The sequence below is a fragment of the Phalangium opilio genome, unplaced genomic scaffold (assembly GCF_054372755.1).
Source record: "Phalangium opilio isolate 3A_F unplaced genomic scaffold, DU_Popi_V2 ptg000063l_1, whole genome shotgun sequence".
NCBI classification, from domain to species: Eukaryota; Metazoa; Arthropoda; class Arachnida; order Opiliones; family Phalangiidae; genus Phalangium; species Phalangium opilio.
Genome location: NW_028324180.1, coordinates 1,685,205 through 1,702,500, shown reverse-complemented (window position 1 = coordinate 1,702,500; position 17,296 = coordinate 1,685,205). Strand labels below are relative to the sequence as shown.

Below are 17,296 nucleotides of genomic sequence, written 5' to 3'. Positions count from 1 at the left end.
AATCGGACCTTTGAAAGGCTTAACACTTAAGTTTTGAGCTGATTTCAGGTTTACAAGTGGGGACCTAAACAGTCTTCCAACCTTATATCTGGGGACATTTGTGTATAAATTATTAGGTTTTAAATTAGTGTCAAAGCCTATATATTTCCATCAGGTATTTCAATTTCATTTTTCACACTCGATAAATTTACAAGTGGGGACCTTCACCGTCATTTCAACAGACAAGTGGGGTCTTTTAAACACACATTTTCTAATTTCATGTATATTTTAATTTTATAGTTTAAATATTGATTATCAGAATGAAATTTAAGTAATCAGTCCTATTTCTAGCTTAACACTTAAGTTTTGAGCTAATTTCAGGTTTACAAGTGGGGACCTAAACAGTCTTCCAACCTTATATCTGGGGACATTTGTGTATAAATTATTAGGTTTTAAATTAGTGTCTAAGCCTATATGGTTCAATCAAGTATTTCAATTTCATTTTTCACACTCGATAAATTTACAAGTGGGGACCTTCACCGTCATTTCAACAGACAAGTGGGGTCTTTTAAACACACATTTTCTAATTTCATGTATATTTTAATTTTATAGTTTAAATATTGATTATCAGAATGAAATTTAAGTAATCAGTCCTATTTCTAGCTTAACACTTAAGTTTTGAGCTAATTTCAGGTTTACAAGTGGGGACCTAAACAGTCTTCCAACCTTATATCTGGGGACATTTGTGTATAAATTATTAGGTTTTAAATTAGTGTCAAAGCCTATATGGTTCAATCAAGTATTTCAATTTCATTTTTCACACTTGATAAATTTACAAGTGGGGACCTTCACAGTCATTTCAACAGACAAGTGGGGTCTTTTAAACACACATTTTCTAATTTCATGTATATTTTAATTTTATAGTTTAAATATTGATTATCAGAATGAAATTTAAGTAATCAGTCCTATTTCTAGCTTAACACTTAAGTTTTGAGCTAATTTCAGGTTTACAAGTGGGGACCTAAACAGTCTTCCAACCTTATATCTGGGGACATTTGTGTATAAATTATTAGGTTTTAAATTAGTGTCTAAGCCTATATGGTTCAATCAAGTATTTCAATTTCATTTTTCACACTCGATAAATTTACATGTGGGGACCTTCACCGTCATTTCAACAGACAAGTGGGGTCTTTTAAACACACATTTTCTAATTTCATGTATATTTTAATTTTATAGTTTAAATATTGATTATCAGAATGAAATTTAGGTAATCGGACCTTTGAAAGGCTTAACACTTAAGTTTTGAGCTGATTTCAGGTTTACAAGTGGGGACCTAAACAGTCTTCCAACCTTATATCTGGGGACATTTGTGTATAAATTATTAGATTTTGTACTAGTGTCGAAGCCTATATGGTTCCATCAGGTATTTCAATTTCATTTCTCACACTCGATAAATTTACAAGTGGGGACCTTCACCGTCATTTCAACAGACAAGTGGGGTCTTTTAAACACACATTTTCTAATTTCATGTATATTTTAATTTTATAGTTTAAATATTGATTATTATAATGAAATTTAGGTAATCGGACCTTTGAAAGGCTTAACACTTAAGTTTTGAGCTGATTTCAGGTTTACAAGTGGGGACCTAAACAGTCTTCCAACCTTATATCTGGGGACATTTGTGTATAAATTATTAGGTTTTAAATTAGTGTCAAAGCCTATATATTTCCATCAGGTATTTCAATTTCATTTTTCACACTCGATAAATTTACAAGTGGGGACCTTCACCGTCATTTCAACAGACAAGTGGGGTCTTTTAAACACACATTTTCTAATTTCATGTATATTTTAATTTTATAGTTTAAATATTGATTATCAGAATGAAATTTAAGTAATCAGTCCTATTTCTAGCTTAACACTTAAGTTTTGAGCTAATTTCAGGTTTACAAGTGGGGACCTAAACAGTCTTCCAACCTTATATCTGGGGACATTTGTGTATAAATTATTAGGTTTTAAATTAGTGTCTAAGCCTATATGGTTCAATCAAGTATTTCAATTTCATTTTTCACACTCGATAAATTTACAAGTGGGGACCTTCACCGTCATTTCAACAGACAAGTGGGGTCTTTTAAACACACATTTTCTAATTTCATGTATATTTTAATTTTATAGTTTAAATATTGATTATCAGAATGAAATTCAAGTAATCAGTCCTATTTCTAGCTTAACACTTAAGTTTTGAGCTAATTTCAGGTTTACAAGTGGGGACCTAAACAGTCTTCCAACCTTATATCTGGGGACATTTGTGTATAAATTATTAGGTTTTAAATTAGTGTCAAAGCCTATATGGTTCAATCAAGTATTTCAATTTCATTTTTCACACTCGATAAATTTACAAGTGGGGACCTTCACCGTCATTTCAACAGACAAGTGGGGTCTTTTAAACACACATTTTCTAATTTCATGTATATTTTAATTTTATTGTTTAAATATTGATTATCAGAATGAAATTTAAGTAATCAGTCCTATTTCTAGCTTAACACTTAAGTTTTGAGTTAATTTCAGGTTTACAAGTAGGGACCTAAACAGTCTTCCAACCTTATATCTGGGGACATTTGTGTATAAATTATTAGATTTTGTACTAGTGTCGAAGCCTATATGGTTCCATCAGGTATTTCAATTTCATTTCTCACACTCGATAAATTTACAAGTGGGGACCTTCACCGTCATTTCAACAGACAAGTGGGGTCTTTTAAACACAAATTTTCTAATTTCATGTATATTTTAATTTTATAGTTTAAATATTGATTATTATAATGATATTTAGGTAATCGGACCTTTGAAAGGCTTAACACTTAAGTTTTGAGCTGATTTCAGGTTTACAAGTGGGGACCTAAACAGTCTTCCAACCTTATATCTGGGGACATTTGTGTATAAATTATTAGGTTTTAAATTAGTGTCAAAGCCTATATATTTCCATCAGGTATTTCAATTTCATTTTTCACACTCGATAAATTTACAAGTGGGGACCTTCACCGTCATTTCAACAGACAAGTGGGGTCTTTTAAACACACATTTTCTAATTTCATGTATATTTTAATTTTATAGTTTAAATATTGATTATCAGAATGAAATTTAAGTAATCAGTCCTATTTCTAGCTTAACACTTAAGTTTTGAGCTAATTTCAGGTTTACAAGTGGGGACCTAAACAGTCTTCCAACCTTATATCTGGGGACATTTGTGTATAAATTATTAGGTTTTAAATTAGTGTCTAAGCCTATATGGTTCAATCAAGTATTTCAATTTCATTTTTCACACTCGATAAATTTACAAGTGGGGACCTTCACCGTCATTTCAACAGACAAGTGGGGTCTTTTAAACACCCATTTTCTAATTTCATGTATATTTTAATTTTATAGTTTAAATATTGATTATCAGAATGAAATTTAGGTAATCGGACCTTTGAAAGGCTTAAAACTTAAGTTTTGAGCTGATTTCAGGTTTACAAGTGGGGACCTAAACAGTCTTCCAACCTTATATCTGGGGACATTTGTGTATAAATTAAGAGATTTTGAATTAGTTTCAAAGCCTATATGATTCCATCAAGTATTTCATTTTTCACACCCGATACATTTACAAGTGGGGACCTTCACTGTCATTTCAACTGACAAGTGGGGTCTTTTAAACACACATTTTCAAATTTCATGTATATTATAATTTTATAGTTAAAATATTGATTATCAGAATGAAATTTATGTAATCAGTCCTATTTCTAGCTTAACTTTTAAGTTTTGAGCCAGGGGTAAATAACGAAAGGAGTTAGAGACGCTAGCTTCCGTAGTGTAGAATACAGTGGGACTTTCAAACGTAGACACAGAAAAGAGAAAACGCCTCGGTCGCGCCGCCTATAATTCAAAATAAGTATGATATTTTGCAACCAATAGCGTGGCAGCAAAGATTCGAAAGGCATGCTGGGATATCGATTTTCTCCTGTCTGCTAGTATTCGTCTGCTAGTGTTCGTCTGCTTACGACTGAGTGACAATTAGGGTTAGAGTAAAGTTTATTCATTAAGGTGCACTTGAATTAGAAACAGGCAACTTTAAAGTTGGTAAATTCCTTATTCGATAATGAAATGGAATTAAATGTCGTTTTTGCATCCTTCAATACAGTTTTAGTTGTTTTAATTTCTTTAGTCACAGATACAGTCGATGATCCTGATCCCACAGTCCCCACTAAGCCTTGGCTCACTGGGCCGACTCTGTAACCGCGCACTTACGGCAAAAAGAGTTTGATCACATTTTGAGGATTTCCCCGGCTTCAAATTGCAAATTGTTGACTTATCTTTCTTCTTTAAATCGCTGTTTACTCGCGTTTGAATATAATAATTATATTGGGTTGATTTATGAGACGACTTCACAACATCGACAGTTCGACACCCGCCATTTTACTTTACCCAGAATACCTTGCGGCGCGAGATTTTAAGGCAAAAGTTTTAAGGTTCTGCTCTTATTTACAATACAGTTCCAAAGATGGCACTACGTTAGTTACAAATTCTATGACGTTTCAAGGTCCCACTGTATTCTACACTACGGAAGCTAGCGTCTCTAACTCCTTTCGTTATTTACCCCTGGTTTTGAGCCAATTTCAGGTTTACAAGTGGGGACCTAAACCGTCTTCCTACCATATATCTGGGGACATTTGTGTATAAATTTTTAGATTTTGAATTAGTGTCAAAGCCTATATGGTTACATCAAGTATTTCAAGATAATTTTTCACACTCGATAAATTTACAAGTGGGGACCTTGGCTGTCATTTCAACAGACAAGTGGGGTCTTTTATACACACATTTTCTAAATACATGTATATTATACTTTTGTAATTAAAATGTAGATTATTATGATGAAATTTTAGAAATAGGATCTTTACGGTTCCTTCAAATATTTGAAGATATTTTTTTAAACTAGAAAATTTTACAAGTGGGGACCTTCGCTGTCATTTCAACGGACAAGTGGGGTCGTTAATATACATGTTTTCAAGATTCATTTTAATTCACTTTTTTTTAATTAAAATATTGATAATTATGATGAAATTTACATTATATGTAACGTTAGTCCCATTTTAAAATGTGGGGAACTTGGCCATCTTTTTAATGTACATCTGGGGACATACAGTTTTTTAAATCGAGTTAATGTTTTAAACGAAGTTAATTTAATGACGCCTAAAGAATTAGGAAAAGTAGTTTTCGTACGTCAAGTGTAATTAAATTATGAAAAAATCACCGTTCGGTCTGTGAGATACAAGATTTTATATTGTTATCGCTGAATAATGTATATTTTGTATTTCTAAAGTAGCGACATCTATCTGTGCTTATTGTAATGAAAACCCATTTTTGAGCCCCCACATGTACGCCGAAGAGACCATATGGTCCTCATTTCGTACAACTGGGTACCCGGGTGTGTGAAAACCTCTGGCGACATCTCTCGGATATGTGTTAATTTCCATGGTCCCCACTTGTAATGTGAAAAGACCAAGTACCTTACAAGTGGGGACTTTTTTAAAAAAATTAATTTGGGCTCTAATTAGTCTAATTATATCATTTATCTAATTACTTACATGTGAGGACTTTAAAATGTCCCCACATGTAAGTCGGGTCCCCACTATGTGGGTGAAAAGATTGTCAGAATCCCCACTTGTCAATCGTATACAGACGCACACAGACAGACACACACACACACACACAGACACGGCCGTTACAGAACCTCTCCTGGACTACGTCACACGGAGAGGTAAAAAATAATAGTTGCTCTAGATATGCATTAATGCAAACAATAGGTAAACACTGCGAAGGATTTAATTAAGTAAAATTACGGAAATATTCAGCATTAATCTCGCTTCGGAACCAGGGCTCCGTGGCTTAGTGGTTAAACCGCCTGTCTCGTAAACCGGAGATCATGAGTTCGATTTTCGTCGGAGCCTTGTTGTTATGATACTTGAACTAGTTTTCGTAGCTATTAAATTTTGAAAAACTAAAAATAATAGTTGCTTGAGATATGCATTAATGCAAAGGATAGGTAAACACTGCGCAGGATTTAATTTAGTAAAATTACGGAAATATTCAGCATTAATCTCGCTTCGGAACCGGGGCTCCGTGGCTTAGTGGTTAAAGCGCTTGTCTCGTGAACAGGAGATCATGAGTTCAATTCTCGTCGGAGCCTCGTTGTTATGATACGTGAACTAGTTTTCGTAGCTATTAAATTTTGAAAAACTAAAAATAATAGTTGCTTGAGATATGCATTAATGCAAACAATAGGGTAAAACTAAAAACGAGTTTATTTAGTAAAATTACGGAAATATTCAGCATTAATCTCGCTTCGGAACCGGGGCTCCGTGGCTTAGTGGTTAAAGCGCCTGTCTCGTAAACAGGAGATCATGAGTTCGATTCTCGTCGGAGCCTCGTTGTTATGATACTTGAACTAGTTTTAGTAGCTATTAAATTTGGAAAAACTTAAAATAATAGTTGCTTGAGATATGCATTAATGCAAACATTAGGGTAAACACTGCGAAGGAGTTAATTTAGTAAAATTACGTAATTTTCAGCACTAATCTCGCTTTGGAACCAGGGCTCCGTGGCATAGTGGTTAAAGCGCCTGTCTTGTAAACAGGAGGTCATGAGTTCGATTCTCGTCGGAGCCTCGTTGTTATGATACTTGAACTAGTTTTCGTAGCTATTAAATTTTGAAAAACTAAAAATAATAGTTGCTTGAGATATGCATTAATGCAAAGAATAGGTAAACACTGCGAAGGAGTTAATTTAGTAAAATTACGGAAATATTCTGCATTAATCTCGCTTCGGAACCGGGGCTCCGTGGCTTAGTGGTTAAAGCGCCTGTCTCGTAAACAGGAGATCATGAGTTCGATTCTCGTCGGAGCCTCGTTGTTATGATACTTGAACTAGTTTTAGTATCTATTAAATTTTGAAAAACTTAAAATAATAGTTGCTTGAGAAATGCATTAATGCAAAGAATAGGGTAAACACTGCGAAGGAGTTAATTTAGTAAAATTACGGAAATATTCAGCATTAATCTCGCTTTGGAACCAGGGCTCCGTGGCTTAGTGGTTAAAGCGCCTGTCTTGCAAACAGGAGGTCATGAGTTCGATTCTCGTCGGAGCCTCGTTGTTATGATACTTGAACTAGTTTTCGTAGCTATTAAATTTTGAAAAACTAAAAATAATAGTTGCTTGAGATATGCATTAATGCAAAGAAAAGGTAATCACTGCGAAGGAGTTAATTTAGTAAAATTACGGAAATATTCAGCATTAATCTCGCTTCGGAACCGGGGCTCCGTGGCTTAGTGGTTAAAGCGCCTGTCTCGTAAACAGGAGATCATGAGTTCGATTCTCGTCGGAGCCTCGTTGTTATGATACTTGAACTAGTTTTAGTAGCTATTAAATTTTGAAAAACTAAAAATAATAGTTGCTTGAGATATGCATTAATGCAAAGAATAGGTAAACACTGCGAAGGAGTTAATTTAGTAAAATTACGGAAATATTCAGCATTAATCTCGCTTCGGAACCGGGGCTCCGTGGCTTAGTGGTTAAAGCGCCTGTCTCGTAAACAGGAGATCATGAGTTCGATTCTCGTCGGAGCCTCGTTGTTATGATACTTGAACTAGTTTTAGTAGCTATTAAATTTTGAAAAACTAAAAATAATAGTTGCTTGAAATATGCATTAATGCAAAGGATAGGTAAACACTGCGAAGGAGTTAATTTAGTAAAATTACGTAATTTTCAGCACTAATCTCGCTTTGGAACCAGGGCTCCGTGGCTTAGTGGTTAAAGCGCCTGTCTTGTAAACAGGAGGTCATGAGTTCGATTCTCGTCGGAGCCTCGTTGTTATGATACTTGAACTAGTTTTAGTAGCTATTAAATTTTGAAAAACTTAAAATAATAGTTGCTTGAGAAATGCATTAATGCAAAGAATAGGTAAACACTGAAAGGAGTTAATTTAGTAAAATTACGGAAATATTCAACATTAATCTTGCTTCGGAACCAGGGCTCCGTGGCTTAGTGGTTATAGCGCCTGTCTTTTAAAAAGGAGATCATGAGTTCGATTCTCGTCGGAGCCTCCTTGTTATGATACTTGAACTAGTTTTCGTAGCTATTAAATTTTGAAAAACTAAAAATAATAGTTGCTTGAGATATGCATTAATGCAAACATTAGGGTAAACACTGCGAAGGAGTTAATTTAGTAAAATTACGGAAATATTCAACACTAATCTCACTTCGGAACCAGGGCTCCGTGGGTTAGTGGTTAAAGCGCCTGTCTTGTAAAAAGGAGATCATGAGTTCGATTCTCGTCGGAGCCTCGTTGAACTAGTTTTCATAGCTACTAAATTTTGAAAAACTAAAAATAATAACTGGTTGAGATATGCATTAATGCAAAGAATAGGTTAACACTGCGAAGGATTTAATTTAGTATAATTACGGAAATATTCAACACTAATCTCACTTCGGAACCAGGGCTCCGTGGGTTAGTTGTTAAAGCGCCTGTCTTGTAAAAAGGAGATCATGAGTTCGATTCTCGTCGGAGCCTCGTTGTTATGATACTTGAACTAGTTTTCATAGCTACTAAATTTTGAAAAACTAAAAATAATAACTGGTTGAGATATGCATTAATGCAAACAATAGGGTTAAACTAAAAACGAGTTAATTTAGTAAAATTACGGAAATATTCAGCATTAATCTCGCTTTTGAACCAGGGCTCCGTGGCTTAGTGGTTAAAGCGCCTGTCTTGTAAACAGGAGATCATGAGTTCGATTCTCGTCGGAGCCTCGTTGTTATGATACTTGAACTAGTTTTCTTATCTTTTAAATTTTGAAAAACTAATAATAATAGTTGCTTGAGATATTCTAGAGGGCCGGTAGGCCCTTCTAGATAAGATCCCACACCCTCCCGTAATGTTAAATGAAAATTCACAGATTTTCGCTTATTTTCCCATAGGAATAACATGGGGTTTTTGGTGCTCCTGTACATCGAATCATTTAAAAACTAAAGCGAAGTTACGTTTCGGAATACTTTCAAATTAACAAGTAACTATTCAAGGTGTTCCTTTTTCAAGTTTCATCAAAATTAATTAAGTCTAAGTATGTTAATTTAATTAAAAATGTAAGTACCTCAAAAGATTATTCTACAGCAGACGACGCTAATTGTTCATTACTCTACAGTAGACGACGCTAATTTGCCCTTTCACCGCCTTGAAACTTTAACTTGATATTTTTCAATAAATATAACACTATATTTATTAATCAAAAATGTCTTGATTAGAATCAAGACCTGAAAAGTATCGATAAGACTGAGGTTATCACTTGACTGAAGGATCAGATATTAATTTTTCTTTTTAATTGAAACTTAAAGGCATGCTTAAGAAAAAACAACGTTCCATTACCGTTTTCCGTTGAAATAACTTATTTTACTGGTAATCAATTTCAAAAATTTACTTATCTCGGCTTTTCGACCACAATTCCATTCCCCGAAAACATTTTATCATTACATTAATTACTTTTGAGAGAGTACGTGTATGGTTTTGCGTTTTAAAAAGGTTCCTTAAGACATTACATCCCCATTCGTCCTGGCACGCTTTGCAGTGGAACATTTTATTTATTCTAAAAGAAATGGCGGTAAATTCAATAGTGACAGTAAGATTTTTACTCGCGGTTTTGCAAAATGATGTAATATCAAGTGTACTTTAGTCAACCGTCGTATTGTTCTTTCTCATAGTTCAGGGCATGATCATTGTTACTCCGCAATTTCTCTCTTTAGTTTCTAACAATGGTTAGAGACTATTTGATATGGCATGTAACAACGTTATATACATTTGTAAATTCTAAGTAGCACAAAAGGAAAAAGAATCCAATTTTTTTATATTTTGGTTTGAAATAAATAAACTCATGATAGTAGTTATAAAGAACTGAAACTCAAGGGAATGACACCGGTAATGAGCAGCAAAATGAGAGGAAAGTTTGCTTCAGGTTACCAGAGGGAGATGGTAGTGAAAATAGTAATCTGGAATTTTGTTCCTTCAAATCTTAATATAATCATGAAAAATTCAAGTGAGGTGAAAGATTGATTTGGCGTGAACGAGTGGTCCGTGAAAATAGCAGATAACAGCGAAAAAATTCCCTTGGATCATAGCCCACTCGATCCATGCTCACGGAAGAAAGCTGCTCGCGCTATAGTCTCGAAAGGGTTATATGGAGCTTTTAACTATTTAAAGGCTGTTTTCATGGCTAAACAGACCACTATTACAGTTTTTCTTGTTGTTTTATAGCTTATTTTGACACGGTATCTCCCAAAAGTAATTAATTTTACTGTAACAATGTAATGATAAAATGTTTTCGGGGAATGGAATTGTGGTCGAAAAGCCGAGATAAGTAAATTTTTGAAATTGATTAGCAGTAAAATAAGTTATTTCAACGGAAAACGGTAATGGAACGTTGTTTTTTCTTAAGCATGCCTTTAAGTTTCAATTAAAAAGAAAAATTAATATCTGATCCTTCAGTCAAGTGATAACCTCAGTCTTATCGATACTTTTCAGGTCTTGATTCTAATCAAGACATTTTTGATTAATATCTGTTCCTTCAGTCTTCATTTTAATTAAGATTGTTAAGAAACTGTTTTACATTTTCAAAATCTGCACTAAGCAGAAACATATATAAAGGTGACCGTAACTTTAGCTCAATCAAACATTTATTTGTAATGATACTTCAAAAACAAAAACTTAAATCATTAGAAGTTTGTAGTCTTATGATAATTAACGTAATACAATTTTTTACAATCGTTTATTCAAACGCGAGGCGCTCCCCTAAAAATTCCAGAAATAGGACCAAATTGAAAATTTTACACAATTTTTAAAAACGCTGATTTATGTCCGTTTAAGCTTTAGCTCAAAATTTTCATAAGCCCAATATGAAATTCGGATATCCTTAAAACTTCACAAAGACGATCCGTGATTGTCAATTTCAAACTTTTTGTAGCATTAACTATCGTCTGTTTGATATTAAGCTTAAAACCTTAAACACAATATAGCCAGGGCTACCCTAAAAGTCCACAAAGATGTTTCAAGATTGCTAATACGCCTAAAAAGTACCCTCTTCAAAATATGTAGGCGGAGAAAAGAGAGCGTGATCGAGTGGGCTATGCTAGTGGGAATTTGGGTAGGAAGTCGCGGAGGTTGGGAGTGACTTGGGACTCCAGGCATAGCCCATTCCATCACGCACTCGACAACGCAAAGCAACTCGCGCCAGCGTGTGAAATAAGGCGGTGACACAGGACAAATGAACAGTATAAAAATTGCTTGGTCCAGTCCAAAAATTAAATCGGAGGAACAGTGGTCCACGAGACTACTAAGAAAATTGAAGGGAAACTAGAGTCCACACATTAAAATAATAATATTTTAATTATCCACTTCTTTAGTTTAGCAGACGACGTGCTCTGGTCAATGGTCACGGACCAGTTTATTTATTGCAAGTCAGGACTCGGGAGGGTCGCTGGCCTAATGTCCAGTTTAAAAAAATCCTTATTTCCCACCCTGCGATGTGTTGCGCGTGATCGAGTAGGCTATGCTCAGAGAAAAAGAAATCTTCACTTCAGTCATAGCCCACTCGAGCAGCCGCAGTGCAGCGTCCAGTAGCGCGGATCGAGTGGGCTATGCTTCAGTTGGGAGTCCTGGCAATGAAATAAGCACAGAACACTGGACATTGTGCAATAAAATTTTATAATGTCCCATAAATATTTTAAACACTAAGGGGGTCACTGGACAGTTGACCAGTAAATTTTTCCGAAGTTCTGATAGTTTGATTTTGAAGACGCGGCACAATTTTTGCGCACTCCAGTGGACAATGTCCTATAAATTTTCCAGTCAAACAGGGGGTCGCTGGACACACGTCCTATATATATTCTACCCTGATTTGAGCAAATTAGATATCGGTATCCTGAATTAACTAGCGCTACTGTTACCTATGTTGACGATAGCGCGTCATCGAGTAGGTTATGCTCCGGGCAAAAGAAATCTTCACTTCAGTTCAGCGTGGGAAATAAGGCGGTGGCACAGGTCAAATGACCAGTTAAAAATTAAATCGGAGGGGGTCAGTGGTCTACGGGACCACAAAGAAAATTCTAGGGTATTAAACCAGGGTCCAGACATTATCTCAACTATTTAAATTCCACTTCATTAGTTTACCAGACAACGCGCCCTGGTCAATGGTCATAGACCAGTATATTTATTCCAGGCTGGCCCAATGTCTAGTTTGAAAAAAAATCCTTATTTCCCACCCTGCTTCTGTTGGGAGTCCTGGGGCTCCTGAAGGCCATGCATATGACAAAGATTCATTTCTTATAAGCGAGAATGGCCAACTTTGTTGTGTAAGAGACAGCCTGGCAGCCCGGTATTTGTTTACTACTAACCTGTCAGGTTAGAAGTTAATACAGCCCTTTGAATTTAAATAATTAGAAATGAGAAATGTCAGACAGTCAGACAACACATTTTCTGGTTACCCTGATACTGTTATCCAGACTTTCCCTCTAATATATTTTCCCTGACCTTTAAAAAGGTCCATTTTCACTTTCCCAGACTTTTACCTGACTTTTCAGGCCCATTTTCAATTTCCCAGACTTTTTAGGACCATTTTCAATTTTCCAAACTTGTCCCAGACTTTTCAGGCCCATTTTCAATTTTCCAAACTTGTCCCAGACGTTTTAGGCCCATTTTCAATTTTCCAGACTTGTCCCAGACTTTTCAGGCACATTTTCAATTTCCCAGACTTGTCCCAGACTTTTCAGGCCCATTTTCAATTTCCCAGACTTGTCCCAGACTTTTCAGGCCCATTTTCAATTTCCCAGACTTGTCCCTGACTTTTGAGGCCCATTTTCAATTTTCCAAACTTGTCCCAGACGTCTTAGGCCCGTTTTCAATTTTCCAGACTTGTCCCAGACTTTTCAGGCCCATTTTCAATTTCCCAGACTTGTCCCAGACTTTTCAGGCCCATTTTCAATTTCCCAGACTTGTCCCTGACTTTTGAGGCCCATTTTCAATTTTCCAAACTTGTCCCAGACGTTTTAGGCCCATTTTCAATTTTCCAGACTTTTCCCTGACTTTTCAGGCCCATTTTCAATTTTCCAGACTTTTCCCTGACTTTTCAGGCTCATTTTCAATTTCCCAGACTTGTCCCTGACTTTTCAGGCTCATTTTCAATTTCCCAGACTTGTCCCTGACTTTTGAGGCCCATTTTCAATTTTCCAAACTTGTCCCAGACTTTTTAGGCCCATTTTCAATTTCCCAGACTTTTTAGGACCATTTTCAATTTTCCAAACTTGTCCCAGACTTTTCAGGCCCATTTTCAATTTTCCAAACTTGTCCCAGACGTTTTAGGCCCATTTTCAATTTTCCAGACTTGTCCCAGACTTTTCAGGCACATTTTCAATTTCCCAGACTTGTCCCAGACTTTTCAGGCACATTTTCAATTTCCCAGACTTGTCCCTGACTTTTGAGGCCCATTTTCAATTTTCCAAACTTGTCCCAGACGTCTTAGGCCCATTTTCAATTTTCCAGACTTGTCCCAGACTTTTCAGGCCCATTTTCAATTTCCCAGACTTGTCCCAGACTTTTCAAGCCCATTTTCAATTTCCCAGACTTGTCCCTGACTTTTGAGGCCCATTTTCAATTTTCCAAACTTGTCCCAGACGTTTTAGGCCCATTTTCAATTTTCCAGACTTTTCCCTGACTTTTCAGGCCCATTTTCAATTTTCCAGAGTTTTCCCTGACTTTTCAGGCTCATTTTCAATTTCCCAGACTTGTCCCTGACTTTTGAGGCCCATTTTCAATTTTCCAAACTTGTCCCAGACGTCTTAGGCCCATTTTCAATTTTCCAGACTTTTTAGGACCATTTTCAATTTTCCAAACTTGTCCCAGACTTTTCAGGCCCATTTTCAATTTTCCAAACTTGTCCCAGACGTTTTAGGCCCATTTTCAATTTTCCAGACTTGTCCCAGACTTTTCAGGCACATTTTCAATTTCCCAGACTTGTCCCAGACTTTTCAGGCACATTTTCAATTTCCCAGACTTGTCCCTGACTTTTGAGGCCCATTTTCAATTTTCCAAACTTGTCCCAGACGTCTTAGGCCCATTTTCAATTTTCCAGACTTGTCCCAGACTTTTCAGGCCCATTTTCAATTTCCCAGACTTGTCCCAGACTTTTCAAGCCCATTTTCAATTTCCCAGACTTGTCCCTGACTTTTGAGGCCCATTTTCAATTTTCCAAACTTGTCCCAGACGTTTTAGGCCCATTTTCAATTTTCCAGACTTTTCCCTGACTTTTCAGGCCCATTTTCAATTTTCCAGAGTTTTCCCTGACTTTTCAGGCTCATTTTCAATTTCCCAGACTTGTCCCTGACTTTTGAGGCCCATTTTCAATTTTCCAAACTTGTCCCAGACTTTTTAGGCCCATTTTCAATTTCCCAGACTTTTCCCTGACTTTTTTGGCCCATTTTCAATATCCCAGACTTTTCCCTGACTTTTTAGGCCTAATTTCAATCGAAAAAAGTTATTAAATGAATAAATCTATATGGTTTTAATTATGTTGAAATGAAAGCTATTAAATCCATCTCTTTGTCATTCGGCTCCGTTAATTTCTGAAACTTACCAAAAACTAGTGTATTACATATTTAACCAAAAAATTTATGTTAATTAACCAAACAAAAAACGTTATGAAATAAAGAGCCTGAGAATGGATCCCCTTAAAACCAGAACCAAGACCTGTGAGTGTTAGTTTGAAACAATTTTTGAAAATGAACACTTTCGTTTCTTTGATATTTACCTACAATAATTTCAGAAACTTTGAAGGCTTAGTTGCAGAACTACTGTAACACTGAACAGTGTGTTACACATTAAACATAAACCAAAATAAATATAATTTTAACTATACATCGTGTTATAAACGCCTTTAAAAAAAACGCGCCCTCAAAATACAAAAGCTACGTTAGTATGTCGAAAATTAAGAAAACATGTTAGAGAACCAATGAACAGCAATCTTTTGCACGTTTAATACAAAATTTAAATTTAAATAATGCAAATATAGAATGTTATTAAATGAAAGACTATATACAGTTCTGTTTGTCATTATTTCCCTTGAAAAGTTGTCGCTAGCATTCAGCCAGCGGAGGGTTCATCATCAAGGTGTAAAATTTACCACTACAGCTGATTGATGTGTCCTAGCTGTCACAGATAATAATGTAGTAATTAATTGATCTACCAGTAAGATTAATAATTAATTTGAACATACCAACAGTATTCGTATTGTCTAGCTTTTATCTCAACCGAAGTTAATGTTGCCTATTCCTATAACATCAACAGACACAGGGGTAAATAACGAAAGGAGTTAGAGACGCTAGCTTCCGTAGTGTAGAATACAGTGGGACTTTCAAACGTAGACACAGAAAAGAGAAAACGCCTCGGTCGCGCCGCCTATAATTCAAAATAAGTATGATATTTTGCAACCAATAGCGTGGCAGCAAAGATTCGAAAGGCATGCTGGGATATCGATTTTCTCCTGTCTGCTAGTATTCGTCTGCTAGTGTTCGTCTGCTTACGACTGAGTGACAATTAGGGTTAGAGTAAAGTTTATTCATTAAGGTGCACTTGAATTAGAAACAGGCAACTTTAAAGTTGGTAAATTCCTTATTCGATAATGAAATGGAATTAAATGTCGTTTTTGCATCCTTCAATACAGTTTTAGTTGTTTTAATTTCTTTAGTCACAGATACAGTCGATGATCCTGATCCCACAGTCCCCACTAAGCCTTGGCTCACTGGGCCGACTCTGTAACCGCGCACTTACGGCAAAAAGAGTTTGATCACATTTTGAGGATTTCCCCGGCTTCAAATTGCAAATTGTTGACTTATCTTTCTTCTTTAAATCGCTGTTTACTCGCGTTTGAATATAATAATTATATTGGGTTGATTTATGAGACGACTTCACAACATCGACAGTTCGACACCCGCCATTTTACTTTACCCAGAATACCTTGCGGCGCGAGATTTTAAGGCAAAAGTTTTAAGGTTCTGCTCTTATTTACAATACAGTTCCAAAGATGGCACTACGTTAGTTACAAATTCTATGACGTTTCAAGGTCCCACTGTATTCTACACTACGGAAGCTAGCGTCTCTAACTCCTTTCGTTATTTACCCCTGACAGACAACATAACGGTAACGCTACCTTGACCGAGGCTTAACGAAATTAGCTTAGCGAAATTCGTTAATAATAAAATATTCTGTCTGCTTTTAAATTTAAAATTAATTTTAGTAAATTTCATTGACGTTTTTTGTTGTGAAAACAATAAAAATCATACGTAATTAGCCTCCAGTTTAATTCCAAATCCAAAATTTTAATTTTAACCGACAGCTCAAACGCCATGTTTTTCTTGCTTAATATCCCGCTAACGGCGTGAATCACGACACAAACGCCGTAAGTCCAATATAAAAAATGAGGGCTAAAATGCTTGTCTCTAACAGTGGTAAAACGCCGTAATTCCAATACCCAAAACAACGTAAGTCAAAGTATGTGTTAATAATGATAAAAATCAATACTTAAACTTAATTTATCTTAATGAAACTAAGGGAAGGCACATCTATGGACTGTTATCTTTAATTTAAGATGGTTCCCAAACGTAACGAATGAATAGTTTTCTTTATACACGATCCCAATTAAGGTCATTTTTCAATAAAATCCCATGTTATCTCTATGGAACAATATAGTATCTTTCACCAAATGTCTGATTAATTTTATGGATTCTAAAACCACCCTTAACAACTTTTTTCTTTATAGAATTAACTATTAGTTGGATCTCCTTGAAATTTTAACCACAAAATTAGGGCCCGAATTTTAGTTCACTGGCAAAATTTCAAAGCTGCAAACACAATACGAAAAAAGTTACGGTCAATCAAAAAACCCTCCTTTAGCATTAGAGGGAGTATCAGGTCTTATCTAAGAGAGCGACCGCTCTCCTAGAATTAAAAATTTCTTTGGCGGGTCTATTTTTCGTTTAATTATGTGTCTCGGTTGAAATTATATACTTAAGATACCTTTTTAATTTATATTTTAGATGTTAGTTTCGACCAAGGCTTAAGTTGCCTTACTTAGGCCATGGATTTATAATAAAAGCTTACGCTTCATGGATATTTCACTGTAGCCTTCAGTAAGGCATAAGGATAGATGGATCAGTGTTGGAAATAAGGATTTTTTTTTTAAACTGGACCTGTGGCC

General features: G+C 35.6%; 1 long non-coding RNA gene and 9 other non-coding genes across 10 annotated transcripts; 9 read left to right on the top strand and 1 right to left on the bottom strand.

Annotated features, from left to right (window-relative positions):
• Window positions 1–6,123: 6,123 nt before the first annotated feature.
• On the top strand, window positions 6,124–6,196 carry TRNAT-CGU (transfer RNA threonine (anticodon CGU)). The gene has a single exon. It is a non-coding gene; the product is annotated as a tRNA-Thr (tRNA).
• Window positions 6,197–6,362: 166 nt separating this feature from the next.
• Window positions 6,363–6,435, top strand: TRNAT-CGU (transfer RNA threonine (anticodon CGU)). The gene has a single exon. It is a non-coding gene; the product is annotated as a tRNA-Thr (tRNA).
• A 166-nt stretch (window positions 6,436–6,601) lies between these two features.
• On the top strand, window positions 6,602–6,674 carry TRNAT-UGU (transfer RNA threonine (anticodon UGU)). Its single transcript has one exon. It is a non-coding gene; the product is annotated as a tRNA-Thr (tRNA).
• Window positions 6,675–6,840: 166 nt separating this feature from the next.
• On the top strand, window positions 6,841–6,913 carry TRNAT-CGU (transfer RNA threonine (anticodon CGU)). The gene has a single exon. It is a non-coding gene; the product is annotated as a tRNA-Thr (tRNA).
• Window positions 6,914–7,080: 167 nt separating this feature from the next.
• TRNAA-UGC (transfer RNA alanine (anticodon UGC)) lies at window positions 7,081–7,153 on the top strand. The gene has a single exon. It is a non-coding gene; the product is annotated as a tRNA-Ala (tRNA).
• Window positions 7,154–7,319: 166 nt separating this feature from the next.
• On the top strand, window positions 7,320–7,392 carry TRNAT-CGU (transfer RNA threonine (anticodon CGU)). Its single transcript has one exon. It is a non-coding gene; the product is annotated as a tRNA-Thr (tRNA).
• A 166-nt stretch (window positions 7,393–7,558) lies between these two features.
• TRNAT-CGU (transfer RNA threonine (anticodon CGU)) lies at window positions 7,559–7,631 on the top strand. The gene has a single exon. It is a non-coding gene; the product is annotated as a tRNA-Thr (tRNA).
• A 165-nt stretch (window positions 7,632–7,796) lies between these two features.
• Window positions 7,797–7,869, top strand: TRNAT-UGU (transfer RNA threonine (anticodon UGU)). Its single transcript has one exon. It is a non-coding gene; the product is annotated as a tRNA-Thr (tRNA).
• Window positions 7,870–8,740: 871 nt separating this feature from the next.
• Window positions 8,741–8,813, top strand: TRNAT-UGU (transfer RNA threonine (anticodon UGU)). The gene has a single exon. It is a non-coding gene; the product is annotated as a tRNA-Thr (tRNA).
• A 6,228-nt stretch (window positions 8,814–15,041) lies between these two features.
• Window positions 15,042–15,390, bottom strand: LOC149662321 (uncharacterized). Its single transcript, XR_016368579.1, has 2 exons — window positions 15,317–15,390; window positions 15,042–15,249 (listed from the first exon to the last, which is right to left on the bottom strand). It is a non-coding gene; the product is annotated as an uncharacterized LOC149662321 (long non-coding RNA).
• Between the last annotated feature and the right edge of the window lie 1,906 nt (window positions 15,391–17,296).